Below are 14432 nucleotides of genomic sequence, written 5' to 3'. Positions count from 1 at the left end.
ATTCCTAGCAGTCACCTCTCCAGTCATCACCCAGACACGTCCCCTGGTGTTACTGTATAATGTGCCATTCCCAGCAGTCACCCTTCCAGTCATCACCCAGACACATCCCCCTGGTGTTACTGTATAATGTCCCTGTCCCAGCAATCACCCCTCCAGTCATCACCCAGACACATCCCCTGGTGTTACTGTATAATGTCTCATTCCTAGCAGTCACCTCTCCAGTCATCACCCAGACACGTCCCCTGGTGTTACTGTATAATGTGCCATTCCCAGCAGTCACCCTTCCAGTCATCACCCAGACACATCCCCCTGGTGTTACTGTATAATGTCCCTGTCCCAGCAGTCACCTCTCCAGTCATCACCTAGACACATCCCCCGGTGTTACTGTATAATGTCCCATTCCCAGCATTCACCCTTCCAGCTATCACCCAGACACGTCCCCTGGTGTTACTGTATAATGCCTAATTCCCAGCAGTCACCTCTCCAGCCATCACCCAGACACGTCCCCTGGTGTTACTGTATAATGTCCCATTCCCAGCAGTCACCTCTCCAGTCATCACCTGGACACATCCCCCGGTGTTACTGTATAATGTCACATTCCCAGCAGTCAACTCTCCAGTCATCACCCAGACACGTCCCCTGGTGTTACTGTATAATGCCCCATTCCCAGCAGTCACCTCTCCAGTCATCACCCGGGCACATTCCCCGGTGTTACTGTATAATGCCCCATTCCCAGCAGTCACCTCTCCAGTCATCACACAGACACGTCCCCTGGTGTTACTGTATAATGGCCCTCATTCCGAGTTGTTAGCTCGTTCTTTTTCATCGCATCGCAGTGAAAATCCGCTTAGTACGCATGCGCAAAGTTCGCACTGCGACTGCGCCAAGTAACTTTACTATGAAGAAAGTATTTTTACTCACGGCTTTTTCTTCGCTCCGGCGATCGTAATGTGATTGACAGGAAATGGGTGTTACTGGGCGGAAACACGGCGTTTTAGGGGCGTGTGGCTGAAAACGCTACCGTTTCCGGAAAAAACGCAGGAGTGGCTGGAGAAACGGTGGGAGTGCCTGGGCGAACGCTGGGTGTGTTTGTGACGTCAACCAGGAACGACAAGCACTGAACTGATCGCACAGGCAGAGTAAGTCTGAAGCTACTCTGAAACTGCTAAGTAGTTAGTAATCGCAATATTGCGAATACATCGGTCGCAATTTTAAGAAGCTAAGATTCACTCCCAGTAGGCGGCGGCTTAGCGTGTGTAACTCTGCTAAATTCGCCTTGCGACCGATCAACTCGGAATGAGGGCCAATGTTCCATTTCCAGCAGTCACTTCTTCAGTCATCACCCAGACACATTCCCTGGTGTTACTGTATAATATCCCTGTCCCAGCAGTCACCCCTCCAGTCATCACCCAGACACATCCCCTGGTGTTACTGTATAATGTCACATTCCCAGCAGTCAACTCTCCAGTCATCACCCAGACACGTCCCCTGGTGTTACTGTATAATGCCCCATTCCCAGCAGTCACCACCCGGGCACATTCCCCGGTGTTACCGTATAATGGCCCTCATTCCGAGTTGATCGGTCGCAAGGCGAATTTAGCAGAGTTACACACGCTAAGCCGTCGCCTACTGGGAGTGAATCTTAGCTTCTTAAAATTGCGACCGATGTATTCGCAATATTGCGATTACTAACTACTTAGCAGTTTCAGAGTAGCTCCAGACTTACTCTGCCTGTGCGATCATTTCAGTGCTTGTCGTTCCTGGTTGACGTCACAAACACACCCAGCGTTCGCCCAGGCACTCCCACCGTTTCTCCGGCCACTCCTGCGTTTTTTCCGGAAACGGTAGCGTTTTCAGCCACACGCCCCTGAAACGCCGTGTTTCCGCCCAGTAACACCCATTTCCTGTCAATCACATTACGATCGCCGGAGCGAAGAAAAAGCCGTGAGTAAAAATACTTTCTTCATAGTAAAGTTACTTGGCGCAGTCGCAGTGCGAACTTTGCGCATGCGTACTAAGCGGATTTTCACTGCGATGCGATGAAAAAGAACGAGCGAACAACTCGGAATGAGGGCCAATGTCCCATTCCCAGCAGTCACCTCTCCAGTCATCACACAGACACGTACCCCGGTGTTACTGTATAATGTCCCATTCCCAGCAGTCACTTCTCCAGTCATCACCCAGACACATCCCCTGGTGTTACTGTATAATGTCCCATTCCCAGCAGTCACCTCTCCAGTCACCAGCTGAATGATCTTGTTGTTGAATTCCAGGATCTTCTGATGTATCAGTGAGTGAGGTGGAGGCACCGGGATGAGGCTTTGGGTTCTGCTCCGTTCTCCTGACACAATGCGGTGGCTGCTGGGTGCCTCACACTCATCGGATGTCTTCTTCACTACTATGTAACCCTGCGAAATGGAGGAGACATCAATATCACTGTAAATACTCCTAGATCCTCTCACCTCCCCAGTCATGTCCCTGCATTATTACTATAGATATAAGTGACGTCACTGTGACACTCCCAGATCCCCTCACCTCCCCAGTCATGTCCCTGTATTATTACTATAGATATAAGTGATGTCACTGTGACGCTCCTAGTTCCCCTCACCTCCCCAGTCATGTCCCTGTATTATTACTATAGATATAAGTAATGTCACTGTGACACTCCCAGATCCCCTCGCCACCCCAGTCATGTCCCTGTATTATTACTATAGATATAAGTGATGTCACTGTGACACTCCCAGATCCCCTCACCTCCGCAGTCATGTCCCTGTATTATTACTATAGATATAAGTTATGTTACAGTGATGCTCCACGATCCGCACACCTCCCCAGTCATGTCCCTGTATTACTATAGAGATAAGTGATGTCACTGTGACACTCCCAGATCCCCTCACCTCCCCAGTCATGTCCCTGTATTATTACTATAGATGTAAGTGATGTCACTGTGACACTCCCAGATCCCCTCACCTCCCCAGTCATGTCCCTGTATTATTACTGTAGATATAAGTGATGTCACTGTGACACTCACAGACCCCCACACTTTCCCAGTCATGTACCTGTATTATTACTATAGATAGGGCTAACAGACCAGGGTGACATAGAAGTGGTAGACTGAGCATGGATAATAGGGTTAGGAGGACAGTTGGCTGGGTTTGGTGAAGAAGTGGGTTTTGAGAGCCCATTTGAAGTTTTGTAGAGTGGTGGAGAGTCAGATGGGGAGAGCACGTGAGAAATCTTGGAGGTAGGACTGGGAAGACGTAATCAGTAGGCAGGAGAGGCGGCGTGCATTAGCGGAGAGAAGAGGACGGGTGGGAGTGTCCAGAGAGATAAGGTCAGAGATGCAAGAGGGAGAGGAGTGGGTGAGGGCTTTGCATGTGAGAAGCTTGAATTGGATTCTGAATGGGAAGGGGAGCCAGTGAAGGGCTTGTAAGAGAGGAGAGGTGGACGTAGTGCGTTTGGTGAGGAAGATGAGCCGGGCAGCAGCATTGAGGACAGATTGGAGTGGAGAGAGGCGTATGTCAGGAATGCCAGTCAGGAGAAGATTACAGTCGTCCAATCTGGAGATGACCAGTGAGTGGATGAGGGTCTTAGTAGCGTCCTGGGTGAGAAAGGGTCTGGTCTTGGAGATGTTTAGATGGAGGAGTCCAGGATTACTCCAAGACAGCGCACTTGGGGGCTAGAGGAGATAGTAGTGCCATGAATAGATAATGAGAGTGTGGGAGGGAGGGAAGATGATCAGCTCAGTGTTAGACATAAGTGTAAGCTAGCGCTGGGACATCCAGGAAGAGACAGCAGAGAGACAGTTGGAGATAAGAGGACAGCGGGGGAGAGGTCCGGGGAGGAGAGGTAGATTTCAGTATCATTAGCGTAGAGATGATATTTTAACCTCTTGCCTGGCATGGTGGCATCAGATGTGACCATGCCTGCAAGTGCTGTATCTGACCTGGTGGCACAGGATGCGACCAATCAGATAGAGAGTGTTACCAGCGGCAGGGAAGGGAAACTTTCCTCTGCTGCTTCTGTCAGAGGGACCGGAAGGTTCCTCTGCCTCCCTGCACTCTCCCCTACTGATTGCCGTGCTGCCGATCACTGCTGATTGTCAGCACGGCAGGATCCTCCCCCCCAATAGCTCCCGCTGGGGAAGTGTAAATTAACCCCCCAAAGTGTACCTGGGGGCTGTCCCGGCTTTCAATTTTTTTTTCATTTTTAACGAAAACAGTGATCGCAAAAATGCGCTATAGCGGGTATTTTACCCCAGAATTGATGGTGGGGACACAAAAATAAACAAATGCCGGGTCCCTCCGGACGCGCTGTGACCCGCAGCGCTGACCTGTCCTGTGCTGTCCGGTATCCATAACAACGGAGGGAATAGATTTGAAGAGGCGGAGACCATGAAGAGTATGATCACCCGCCCTCCCCTCCTCCTCCTCTGCATGCTCCCCCCACCCCCGATTAATGGCTGCAGGTGCCCTCCCTCTGCAAGTAGCGTGACTCAACCACTGGCAGCCCACTGGACCACTGCCCGGCTGACTCCGCTGCTGTACATACATGAGGTGGGGGCAGTTCGATCCCTGTGCACCCGGCTGGATGCCGCCGCCGCCGCTCACCCCGCTGATTCCCCTCTTCTCCCTCCTCACCCAGGCGGCCGCCCCCTCCGCATTTTCCGCTCCCCCCTGGCCGCATCCTCTGACTCCAGGCTGGCGGTGGTTTGGCCTCATGCCGATCCACAGACTATATACCCCGGCCTGACTCAGCTGCTACTGGCAGTGTCCATGGAACAGCCCAGAGGGCTCTTTTTACAGGCACGCGGTGGGGGCCTGGTCCATAGAGGGTGGTGGTATGGTGTTGAGGTTTCTGTCTGCACTCTCTCCTGCCTCTCCGTCTCTACTCCCTGCGGCCCTTCTCTGTCTCTACTCCCTGCCGAACCTCTCTGTCTCTACACCCTGCCGAACCTCTCTGTCCCTACTCCCTGCCGCCCCTCTCTGTCCCTACTCCCTGCCGCCTCTCTGTCCCTGCTGCCTCCCTCTGTCCCTACTCCCAGCTGCCTCCCTCTGTCCCTACTCCCTTCCGCCCCTCTCTGTCCCTACTCCCTGCCGCCCCTCTGTCCCTACTCCCTGCCGCCCCTCTCTGTCCCTACTCCCTGCTGCCTCCTCTTTCCCTACTCCCTGCTGCCTCCTTCTGTCCCTGCTGCCTCCTCTCTTTCCCTACTCTCTGCTGCCTCCCTCTGTCCCTACTCCCTGCTGCCTCCCTCTGTCCCTACTCCCTGCCGCCTCCCTCTGTCCCTACTCCCTGCCGCCTCTCTCTGTCCCTACTCCCTGCCGCCCCTCTCTGTCCCTACTCCCTGCCGCCCCTCTCTGTCCCTACTCCCTGCTGCCTCCTCTCTTTCCCTACTCCCTGCTGCCTCCTTCTGTCCCTGCTGCCTCCTCTCTTTCCCTACTCCCTGCTGCCTCCCTCTGTCCCTACTCCCTGCTGCCTCCCTCTGTCCCTACTCCCTGCTGCCTCCCTCTGTCCCTACTCCCTGCTGCCTCCCTCTGTCACTACTCCCTGCTGCCTCCCTCTGTCACTACTCCCTGCTGCCTCCTTCTGTCCCTACTCCTTGCTGCCTCCTTCTGTCCCTGCTGCCTCCCTCTGTCCCTACTCCCTGCTGCCTCCCTCTGTCACTACTCCCTGCTGCCTCCTTCTGTCCCTACTCCTTGCTGCCTCCTTCTGTCCCTGCTGCCTCCCTCTGTCCCTACTCCCTGCAGCCTCCCTCTGTCCCTACTCCCTGCTGCCTCCCTCTGTTCCTACTCCCTGCCGCCTCCTTCTGTCCCTGCTGCCTCCCTCTGTCCCTACTCCCTGCTGCCTCCCTCTGTCCCTGCTGCCTCCCTCAGTCCCCGCTGCCTTCCTCAGTCCCTGCTGCCTCCCTCTGTCTCTGCTGCCTCTGTCCCTACTCCCTCCTTCTGTCACTACTCCCTGCTGCCTCCTTCTGTCACTACTCCCTGCTGCCTCCCTCTGTCCCTGCTCCATCCCTCTGTCCCTGCTGCCTCACTCTGTCCCTGCTGCCTCACTCTGTCCCTGCTGCCTCACTCTGTCCCTGCTGCCTGCTGCCTCCCTGTCACTACTCCCTGCTGCCTCCCTCTGTCCCTGCTGCCTCCCTCTGTCCCTACTCCCTGCTGCCTCCCTCTGTCCCTACACCCTGCTGCCTCCCTCTGTCCCTACTCCCTCTCTCTGTCCCTGACGCCTCTGTGTCCCTACTCCCTGCCGCCTTCCTCTGTCACTACTCCCTGCTGCCTCCTTCTGTCCCTACTACTTGCTGCCTCCTTCTGTCCCTGCTGCCTCCCTCTGTCCCTACTCCCAGCTGCCTCCCTCTGTCCCTACTCCCTGCCGCCCCTCTCTGTCCCTACTCCCTGCCGCTCCTCTCTGTCCCTACTCCCTGCTGCCTCCTCTCTTTCCCTACTCCCTGCTGCCTCCTTCTGTCCCTGCTGCCTCCCTTTGTCCCTACTGCCACCCTCTGTCCCTACTCCCTGCCGCCTCTCTCTGTCCCTACTCCCTGACGCCCCTCTCTGTCCCTACTCCCTGACGCCCCTCTCTGTCCCTACTCCCTGACGCCCTTCTCTGTCCCTACTCCCTGACGCCCCTCTCTGTCCCTACTCCCTGACGCCCCTCTCTGTCCCTACTCCCTGACGCCCCTCTCTGCCCCTACTCCCTGACGCCCCTCTCTGTCCCTACTCCCTGCCGCCCCTCTCTGTCCCTACTCCCTGCTGCCTCTCTCTGTCCCTACTCCCTGCCGCCCCTCTGTCCCTACTCCCTACCGCCCCTCTCTGTCCCTACTCCCTGCCGCCCCTCTGTACCTACTCCCTGCCGCCCCTCTCTGTCCCTACTCCCTGCTGCCTCCTCTCTATCCCTACTCCCTGCCGCCTCTCTGTCCCTGCTGCCTCCCTCTGTCCCTGCTGCCTCCCTCTGTCCCTACTCCCAGCTGCCTCCCTCTGTCCCTACTCCCTGCCGCCCCTCTCTGTCCCTACTCCCTGCCGCCCCTCTCTGTCCCTACTCCCTGCTGCCTCCTCTCTTTCCCTACTCCCTGCTGCCTCCTTCTGTCCCTGCTGCCTCCCTTTGTCCCTACTCCCTGCTGCCTCCCTCTGTCTCTACTCCCTGATGCCCCTCTCTGTCCCTACTCCCTGACGCCCCTCTCTGTACCTACTCCCTGACGCCCCTCTCTGTCCCTACTCCCTGACGCCCCTCTCTGTCCCTACTCCCTGACGCCCCTCTCTCTCCCTACTCCCTGGCGTCCCTCTCTGTCCCTACTCCTTGCCGCCTCTCTGTGTCCCTACTCCATGCCGCCTCTCTCTGTCTGTGCTGCCTCCCTCTGTCACTACTCCCAGTCGCCCCTCTCTGTCCCTACTCCCTGCCGCCCCTCACTGTCCCTACTCCCTGCCGCCTCTCTCTGTCCCTACTCCCTGCCGCCTCTCTCTGTCCCTACTCCCTGCCGCCTCCCTCTGTCCCTGCTGCCTCCCTCTGTCCCTACTCCCTGCTGCCTCCCTCTGTCCCTTCTCCCTGCCGCCTCCTTCTGTCCCTGCTGCCTCCCTCTGTCCCTACTCCCTGCTGCCTCCCTCTGTCACTACTCCCTGCTGCCTCCCTCTGTCCCTGCTCCATCCCTCTGTCCCTGCTGCCTCCCTCTGTCCCTGCTCCCACACTCTGTCCCTACTCCCTGCCGCCACACTCTGTCCCTACTCCCTGCCGCCACACTCTGTCCCTACTCCCTGCCGCCACACTCTGTCCCTACTCCCTGCCGCCACTCTGTCTGTGCTACCTCCCTCTGTCCCTACTCCCTGCCGCCCCTCACTGTCCCTACTCCCTGACGCCTTTCTCTGTCCCTACTCCCTGCCGCCTTTCTCTGTCCCTACTCCCTGCCGCCTCTCTGTCCCTACTCCCTGCCGCCTCTCTCTGTCCCTACTCCCTGCCGCCTCCCTCTGTCTATGCTGCCTCCCTCTGTCCCTGCTCCCTCCCTCTGTCCCTACTCCCTGCCGCCTCCTTCTGTCCCTCCTGCCTCCCTCTGGCCCTACTCCCTGCTGCCTCCCTCTGGACCTGCTGCCTCCCTCAGTCCCTGCTGCCTTCCTCAGTCCCTGCTGCCTCCCTCTGTCTCTGCTGCCTCCCTCTGTCTCTGCTGCCTCCCTCTGTCTCTGCTCCCTCCTTCTGTCACTACTCCCTGCTGCCTCCTTCTGTCACTACTCCCTGCTGCCTCCCTCTGTCCCTACTCCCTGCTGCATCCCTCTGTCCCTACACCCTGCTGCCTCTCTCTGTCCTTACACCCTCTCTCTGTCCCTGACGCCTCTCTGTGTCCCTACTCCCTGCCGCCTTCCTCTGTCACTACTCCCTGCTGCCTCCTTCTGTCCCTACTCCTTGCTGCCTCCTTCTGTCCCTGCTGCCTCCCTCTGTCCCTACTCCCTGCTGCCTCCCTCTGTCCCTACTCCCTGCAGCCTCCCTCTGTCCCTACTCCCTGCAGCCTCCCTCTGTCCCTACTCCCTGCAGCCTCCCTCTGTCCCTGCAGCCTCCCTCTGTCCCTACTCCCTGCCGCCTCTCTCTGTACCTACTCCCTGCCGCCTCCCTCTGTCCCTGCTGCCTCACTCTGTCCCTACTCCCTGCTGCCTCCCTCTGTCACTACTTCCTGCTGCCTCCCTCTGTCACTACTTCCTGCTGCCTCCCTCTGTCACTACTCCCTGCTGCCTCCCTCTGTCACTACTCCCTGCTGCCTCCCTCTGTCACTACTCTCTGCTGCCTCCCTCTGTCACTACTCCCTGCTGCCTCCCTCTGTCCCTGCTGCCTCCCTCTGTCCCTACTCCCTGCTGCCTCCCTCTGTCCCTACACCCTGCTGCCTCTCTCTGTCCCTACTCCCTCTCTCTGTCCCTGACGCCTCTGTGTCCCTACTCACTGCCGCCTTCCTCTGTCACTACTCCCTGCTGCCTCCTTCTGTCCCTACTCCTTGCTGCCTCCTTCTGTCCCTGCTGCCTCCCTCTGACCCTACTCCCTGCAGCCTCCCTCTGTCCCTACTCCCTGCTGCCTCCCTCTGTTCCTACTCCCTGCCGCCTCCTTCTGTCCCTGCTGCCTCCCTCTGTCCCTACTCCCTGCTGCCTCCCTCTGTCCCTGCTGCCTCCCTCAGTCCCCGCTGCCTTCCTCAGTCCCCGCTGCCTTCCTCAGTCCCCGCTGCCTCCCTCTGTCTCTGCTGCCTCTGTCCCTACTCCCTCCTTCTGTCACTACTCCCTGCTGCCTCCTTCTGTCACTACTCCCTGCTGCCTCCCTCTGTCCCTGCTCCATCCCTCTGTCCATGCTGCCTCACTCTGTCCCTGCTGCCTCACTCTGTCCCTGCTGCCTCACTCTGTCACTACTCCCTGCTGCCTCCCCGTCACTACTCCCTGCTGCCTCCATCTGTCCCTGCTGCCTCCCTCTGTCCCTACTCCCTGCTGCCTCCCTCTGTCCCTACACCCTGCTGCCTCCCTCTGTCCCTACTCCCTCTCTCTGTCCCTGACGCCTCTGTGTCCCTACTCCCTGCCGCCTTCCTCTGTCACTACTCCCTGCTGCCTCCTTCTGTCCCTACTCCTTGCTGCCTCCTTCTGTCCCTGCTGCCTCCCTCTGTCCCTACTCCCTGCTGCCTCCCTCTGTCCCTACTCCCTGCTGCCTCCCTCTGTCCCTACTCCCTGCAGCCTCCCTCTGTCCCTACTCCCTGCAGCCTCCCTCTGTCCCTACTCCCTGCAGCCTCCCTCTGTCCCTGCAGCCTGCCTCTGTCCCTGCAGCCTGCCTCTGTCCCTGCAGCCTGCCTCTGTCCCTGCAGCCTGCCTCTGTCCCTACTCCCTGCCTCTGTCCCTACTCCCTGCCACCTCTCTCTGTACCTACTCCCTGCTGCCTCCCTCTGTCACTACTCCCTGCTGCCTCCCTCTGTCACTACTCCCTGCTGCCTCCCTCTGTCCCTACACCCTGCTGCCTCTCTCTGTCCCTGACGCCTCTCTGTGTCCCTACTCCCTGCCGCCTTCCTCTGTCACTACTCCCTGCTGCCTCTTTCTGTCCCTACTCCTTGCTGCCTCCTTCTGTCCCTGCTGCCTCCCTCTGTCCCTACTCCCTGCAGCCTCCCTCTGTCCCTACTCCCTGCAGCCTCCCTCTGTCCCTACTCCCTGCAGCCTCCCTCTGTCCCTACTCCCTGCCGCCTCTCTCTGTACCTACTCCCTGCCGCCTCCCTCTATCCCTGCTGCCTCCCTCTGTCCCTACTCCCTCCCTCTGTCCCTGCAGCCTCACTCTGTCCCTACTCCCTGCCGCCTCTCTCTGTCCATGCTGCCTCCCTCTGTCCCAACTTCCTGCTGCCTCTGTCCTCGACGCCTCTCCGTGTCCCTACTCCCTGCCGCCTCTCTCTGTCCCTGCCGCCTCCCTCTGTCCCTACTCCTTGCCGCCTCTCTCTGTCCCTGCTGCCTCCCTCTATCCCTACTCCCTCCCTCTGTCCCTACACCCTGCTGCCTCCTTCTGTCACTACTCCCTGCTGCCTCCTTCTGTCCCTACTTCCTGCTGCCTCCCTCTGTCCCTACTGCCTCCCTCTGTCCCTACTCCCTGCTGCCTCCCTCTGTCCCTGCTCCCTCCGTCCCTGCTGTCACCCTCTGTCCCTGATGCCTCTCTCTGTCCCTGATGCCTCCCTGTCACTACTCCCTGATGCCTCCCTCTGTCACTACTCCCTGATGCCTCCCTCTGTCACTACTCCCTGCTGCCTCCCTCTGTCCTTGCTCCCTGCTGCCTCCCTCTGCCTCCCTCTGTCTCTGCTGCCTCTGTTCCTGCTGCCTTCCTCTCTCCCTGCTGCCTCCTTCTGTCACTACTCCCTGCTGCCTCCTTCTGTCACTACTCCCTGCTGCCTCCCTCTGTCACTACTCCCTGCTGCCTCCCTCTGTCACTACTCCCTGCTGCCTCCCTCTGTCCCTACTCCCTGCTGCCTTCCTCTGTCCATGCTGCCTCCCTCTGTCCCTACACCCTGCTGACTCTTTCTGTCCCTACTCCCTCTCTGTCCCTTCTCCCTGCCGCCTCCCTCTGTCCCTACTGCCTGCTGCCTCCCTCTGTCCCTGCTGCCTCTCTCTGTCCCTACTCCCTGCCTCCTTCTGTCCCTGCTGCCTCCCTCTGTCACTACTCCCTGCTGCCTCCCTGTCCTTGCTCCCTGCTGCCTCCCTCTGTCCTTGATGCCTCCCTCTGTCACTACTCCATGCTGCCTCCCTGTCCTTGCTCCCTGCTGCCTCCCTCTGTCCCTGCTGCCTCCCTCTGTCCCTGCTGCCTCCCTTTGTCTCTGCTGCCTTCCTCTCTCCCTGCTGCCTCCTTCTGTCACTACTCCCTGCTGCCTCCTTCTGTCACTACTCCCTGCTGCCTCCCTCTGTCCCTGCTGCCTCCTTCTGTCACTACTCCCTGCTGCCTCCCTCTGTCCCTACTCCCTGCTGCCTCCCTATGTCCCTACTCCCTGCTGCCTCCCTCTGTCCCTACTCCCTGCTGCCTCCCTCTGTCCCTACACCCTGCTGCCTCTCTCTGTCCCTACTCCCTCTCTCTGTCCCTGACGCCTCTCTGTGTCCCTACTCTCTGCCGCCTCTGTCCCTGCCGCCTCCCTCTGTCCCTACTCCCTGCCGCCTCCCTATGTCACTACTCCCTGCTGCCTCCTTCTGTCTCTGCTGCCTCCCTCTGTCCCTACACCCTGCTGCCTCCCTCTGTCCAGACTCCCTGCTGCCTCCCTCTGTCCATACTCCCTGCTGCCTCCCTCTGTCCCTACTCCCTGCTGCCTCCCTCTGTCCCTACACCCTGCTGCCTCCCTGTCCCTACACCCTGCTGCCTCCCTCTGTCCCTACTCCCTGCTGCCTCCTTCTGTCCCTACTCCTTGTTGCCTCCTTCTGTCCCTGCTGCATCCCTCTGTCCCTACTCCCTGCTGCCTCCCTCTGTCACTACTCCCTGCTGCCTCCTTCTGTCCCTACTCCTTGCTGCCTCCTTCTGTCCCTGCTGCCTCCCTCTGTCCCTACTCCCTGCAGCCTCCCTCTGTTCCTACTCCCTGCCGCCTCCCTCTGTTCCTACTCCCTGCCGCCTCCTTCTGTCCCTGCTGCCTCCCTCTGTCCCTACTCCCTGCTGCCTCCCTCTGTCCCTGCTGCCTCCCTCAGTCCCCGCTGCCTTCCTCAGTCCCTGCTGCCTTCCTCAGTCCCTGCTGCCTCCCTCTGTCTCTGCTGCCTCTGTCCCTACTCCCTCCTTCTGTCACTACTCCCTGCTGCCTCCTTCTGTCACTACTCCCTGCTGCCTCCCTCTGTCCCTGCTCCATCCCTCTGTCCATGCTGCCTCACTCTGTCCCTGCTGCCTCACTCTGTCCCTGCTGCCTCCCTGTCACTACTCCCTGCTGCCTCCCTCTGTCCCTGCTGCCTCCCTCTGTCCCTACTCCCTGCTGCCTCCCTCTGTCCCTACACCCTGCTGCCTCCCTCTGTCCCTACTCCCTCTCTCTGTCCCTGACGCCTCTGTGTCCCTACTCCCTGCCGCCTTCCTCTGTCACTACTCCCTGCTGCCTCCTTCTGTCCCTACTCCTTGCTGCCTCCTTCTGTCCCTGCTGCCTCCCTCTGTCCCTACTCCCAGCTGCCTCCCTCTGTCCCTACCGCCCCTCTCTGTCCCTACTCCCTGCCGCCCCTCTCTGTCCCTACTCCCTGCTGCCTCCTCTCTTTCCCTACTCCCTGCTGCCTCCTTCTGTCCCTGCTGCCTCCCTCTGTCCCTGCTGCCTCCCTTTGTCCCTACTGCCTCCCTCTGTCCCTACTCCCTGCCGCCTCTCTCTGTCCCTACTCCCTGACGCCCCTCTCTGTCCCTACTCCCTGACGCCCCTCTCTGTCCCTACTCCCTGACGCCCCTCTCTGTCCCTACTCCCTGACGCCCCTCTCTGTCCCTACTCCCTGACGCCCCTCTCTGCCCCTACTCCCCGACGCCCCTCTCTGCCCCTACTCCCTGCCGCCCCTCTCTGTCCCTACTCCCTGCTGCCTCTCTCTGTCCCTACTCCCTGCCGCCCCTCTGTCCCTACCGCCCCTCTCTGTCCCTACTCCCTGCCGCCCCTCTGTACCTACTCCCTGCCGCCCCTCTCTGTCCCTACTCCCTGCTGCCTCCTCTCTGTCCCTACTCCCTGCTGCCTCCTCTCTATCCCTACTCCCTGCCGCCTCTCTGTCCCTGCTGCCTCCCTCTGTCCCTGCTGCCTCCCTCTGTCCCTACTCCCAGCTGCCTCCCTCTGTCCCTACTCCCTGCCGCCCCTCTCTGTCCCTACTCCCTGCCGCCCCTCTCTGTCCCTACTCCCTCCTCTCTTTCCCTACTCCCTGCTGCCTCCTTCTGTCCCTGCTGCCTCCCTTTGTCCCTACTCCCTGCTGCCTCCCTCTGTCTCTACTCCCTGATGCCCCTCTCTGTCCCTACTCCCTGACGCCCCTCTCTGTCCCTACTCCCTGACGCCCCTCTCTGTCCCTACTCCCTGACGCCCCTCTCTGTCCCTACTCCCTGACGCCCCTCTCTGTCCCTACTCCCTGACGCCCCTCTCAGTCCCTACTCCCTGGCGTCCCTGTCTGTCCCTACTCCCTGGCGTCCCTCTCTGTCCCTACTCCTTGCCGCCTCTCTGTGTCCCTAATCCATGCCGCCTCTCTCTGTCTGTGCTGCCTCCCTCTGTCCCTACTCCCTGCTGCCTCCCTCTGTCCCTTCTCCCTGCCGCCTCCTTCTGTCCCTGCTGCCTCCCTCTGTCCCTACTCCCTGCTGCCTCCCTCTGTCACTACTCCCTGCTGCCTCCCTCTGTCCCTGCTCCATCCCTCTGTCCCTGCTGCCTCCCTCTGTCCCTGCTCCCACACTCTGTCCCTACTCCCTGCCGCCACACTCTGTCCCTACTCCCTGCCGCCACACTCTGTCCCTACTCCCTGCCGCCACTCTGTCTGTGCTACCTCCCTCTGTCCCTACTCCCTGCCGCCCCTCACTGTCCCTACTCCCTGCCGCCTTTCTCTGTCCCTACTCCCTGCCGCCTCTCTGTCCCTACTCCCTGCCGCCTCTCTCTGTCCCTACTCCCTGCCGCCTCCCTCTGTCTATGCTGCCTCCCTCTGTCCCTGCTGCCTCCCTCTGTCCCTACGCCATGCCGCCTCCTTCTGTCCCTCCTGCCTCCCTCTGGCCCTACTCCCTGCTGCCTCCCTCTGGACCTGCTGCCTCCCTCAGTCCCTGCTGCCTCCCTCAGTCCCTGCTGCCTTCCTCAGTCCCTGCTGCCTCCCTCTGTCTCTGCTGCCTCCCTCTGTCTCTGCTCCCTCCTTCTGTCACTACTCCCTGCTGCCTCCTTCTGTCACTACTCCCTGCTGCCTCACTCTGTCCCTGCTGCCTCCCTCTGTCCCTACTCCCTGCTGCATCCCTGTCCCTACACCCTGCTGCCTCTCTCTGTCCTTACACCCTCTCTCTGTCCCTGACGC

The 14432-nt window shown here is 59.7% G+C and overlaps 1 protein-coding gene across 2 annotated transcripts in view; it reads right to left on the bottom strand.

Moving 5' to 3' along the window:
* LOC134983739 (oocyte zinc finger protein XlCOF6-like) overlaps positions 1-14432 on the bottom strand; it is a 166687-nt gene that overhangs the window by 141428 nt on the left and 10827 nt on the right. For both annotated transcript variants that reach the window (XM_063949386.1, XM_063949387.1), the window contains exon 2: positions 2232-2408. The gene's annotated coding sequence lies outside the window, so the exon portion shown is untranslated. The remainder of the gene's footprint in view (positions 1-2231; positions 2409-14432) is intronic.

This window comes from Pseudophryne corroboree (assembly GCF_028390025.1).
Source record: "Pseudophryne corroboree isolate aPseCor3 chromosome 3 unlocalized genomic scaffold, aPseCor3.hap2 SUPER_3_unloc_22, whole genome shotgun sequence".
NCBI classification, from domain to species: domain Eukaryota; kingdom Metazoa; phylum Chordata; class Amphibia; order Anura; family Myobatrachidae; genus Pseudophryne; species Pseudophryne corroboree.
The sequence above is the reverse complement of the archived record's forward strand: the minus strand, read 5'-3'. Positions and strand labels throughout refer to the sequence as shown.